Source organism: Cryptomeria japonica, chromosome 2 (genome assembly GCF_030272615.1).
Source record: "Cryptomeria japonica chromosome 2, Sugi_1.0, whole genome shotgun sequence".
NCBI classification, from domain to species: domain Eukaryota; kingdom Viridiplantae; phylum Streptophyta; class Pinopsida; order Cupressales; family Cupressaceae; genus Cryptomeria; species Cryptomeria japonica.
This window is the reverse complement of record NC_081406.1, coordinates 658,302,768-658,305,717: the sequence shown is the minus strand read 5'-3', so window position 1 is coordinate 658,305,717 and position 2,950 is coordinate 658,302,768.

Sequence of the window (2,950 nt, the reverse complement as noted above, 5' to 3'; positions counted from 1 at the left end):
TTTAGCTTGGTTATTTACTCCTCTCTGGAAAAAAAAACAAAAAAAACAACAACAGTTGAAAACAAAGGAATGAGTCCCTCTGTGAAACACTCTCTGTATTCCAATATGCATATTACTTCATTCTTTTTGTATTCTGGTTAGTCTCTGTTAATCACTCCAATAAGTAAATCCTTATTGTCTCATGTTCGTATTTTGGGTTACTATTACTCTCTGTGTTTTTGCTGCTACAAATAAACTCTTATTGTTCATACTAATTCAGAGTTTGAATAAAATTAAAACTTCTCTGGTTCTTTTTTTTAACAAAATTAGACTGGGAACTTTAGACATATATATATATATATATTATTATAGTGAGAGTCTTTATTTTTTTTTTTTAAAAAGAAAGAAAGAAAACAACTTAATGCATTCTGTACAGGCCTGTGCGTACTAGTCCGCAGGCTAGTGGAACGGAGACAGTACTCCGCAAGCGGAGTGGTACCATCACGGTACCCCCCACTAGTCTGCGGGCACTGCTGCGACAGTGGCCGCAGGTTAGTGGGGGGGCCGTGGGGTTCCACTCCCACTAAAACCCATGCAAGCCATTCGAACTTAGTTCGATGGCATTAAATGCAATTTTTTTTTTAAATTCCTTTTTTTTATGTATCTTTAAAATTTTAGTTAAATAAAATTCTTTTTTTTATATAAATAAATTTTAGTTAATAGAAATTTTTAAACTTAAGAAATTTATTTTATAAACTAGTTTTAATAAAATTATATTAAGTCATCTTAAGACCCATCTAGCAATAAATGACATAAGCTAAATTTTATGTTGGGACTAGTGACTTTATAAGTGGCATTTTCGTGTACAACTCACCTTGCTTCACGTCATGCATATACATATATATCGTTGATTTAATTATTTGATGTTTCCATCTTCATGCGAATTATACATTTAATTGTTGGTATTCAAGTTACCTAACCTTCATTATTATGCAATTATATTCAAGTTTTTGATTAAATAATTCTAGTTACGATTCTTTTATTTCATAGTTATTTCAGTTAACTTTGCTTTGCAATATCTAAGTTCATAATTATTATCAACATGATGTTATTATAAGATTGAAACTAATCAAAGGAAGTTGGGAAACCAAAACTAGTAGCGTTCGGTATATACGGTGCCTCTGGGTCACGCTTACGGGTAATGCTGTCGTGTTGAACTACTGCATTTAACGCCTAATAAAGCTGCATCAACGACGTCTGTGGCATCGTCCCTATAAATCGTCGAGGAGTAATAAGAGACACTTGGAAGTTAAAATCCAAGGGGCGGGTAATCCCCCTTGGATCGATAATTTAATAAGATAACTTTTAAATGATTTTCACATCCATTGAGATAAACCATAGTAAACCCCTTTTAGGGATGGTCAAGTTAAATGCTCTCACGAAATTGATTTTTTTTTAATCTTGAAGGGATATTGGTGATTTGCAATTGGGTGACGCTCATGATAAGAATTAGGATCTAGTTATTTTTAGGCCACAAGCAATAGGCCATCTTGAGCCTTTGCTTAAGCGCTACCATCGTGGGTAGCAACCGCAGAGAAACTGTCTGGGACACTGACCCTAGAAAGGGTTGCATACCCACAAATTAGTTTACATCAAACCATAGAATAGAAAATAGAACTACATACTTTACGCCTTGATCCCGTGCCGAAGCGGGTATGTAGGCAGTCTTGGGACGGAGTTGTCCCTCGTACTCAGGCATTTGTGGGTGGGGTCTAGGCTTGGTTGAGTAAGAATCCTAATTGAAAGATAAGATAATTAAATTGAAAAAGAAATTCAATGCATACTCGAAAGGAATCCCGTATGGATTCGCTTGACTTCCCGAGGCTTTAAGCCAAATTCCGAGGCGGAATTCAAGCTTGTATTATTTTTAATTACTCCTAAGGACGACGACCTCGGTGCACTCTTGTTAGAACAGTGTGGTACTTAGTGAGTGGCTCAAGACCCGAATGGTCCCGATGAGTCTAAGTCTCTGGCCAGAGCATCTCCTATCCCATTTGGATGGATGCCTACCCCGTATGGGTGGATGCCTACCTCGTATGGGTAGATGCCTATCTCGTTTGGATAGATGCCTACCCCGTATGGGTAGATGCCTATCTCGTATTGGATAGATGGAATCTTATGTCCCGTATGGACAATTGCCCAACCTGTATGATTAGATGCTCATCCCAGATGGATGAATGCCTAATCCTAAATGGATGGATGCCCAGAGTATGCAATTGAATAAAACATAATGATTTCATTAAACAAAAAAAAAAAGAATACTCAATTTTGTTGATTCAGTTATGGTGGGTTATTACAGTGAGAGCACAACATACTGAGTTGGGCTACCCTTTCATCATAATCCCTTCTAGCTTTAGCTAGTCTAATTTCATCCTCAATATTGTCCTGAAGCACCTTTACCTTTTGAGGATCCAGTTGGAATGAAAATCTATTCCTATATTGATAATCAACAACAAAAATACCATAAGGATCCCTTGGTAAAAATTATTGATTGTTTTGAAACTCATCCTTAGATAATTTGTTATAATATTCCTTAAAAGATTGGTGAGAAGCGCTTTCCCCTTTGCCTCCAAGAGTATCCTACAGTTCAATGACTATTGACATATTTGCAAAAGCTTCTTCAATGTGAGTTGATATATCAGAAGTCATAGAGGCACTTGGATTTTTTAAATTTTTTTTGTCATCCCATTGTCTACTCATCTTTTCTTGGTTCAAATGTTGAATAGGGTGTCCCTAATGTAAAGACCTTCTATTGTGCATATGTGGATAAACTCTGATACTCAAGTTCATGAATCCAATATTTTTGATGTGAATTTAAAGTTTTCACTTAGATAACAACTTTTTATATTTTGAAACTATAACCAATCCAAAGCTTTAAAACAAGAGATGCCACCTTTCAGAAAAATAAAAT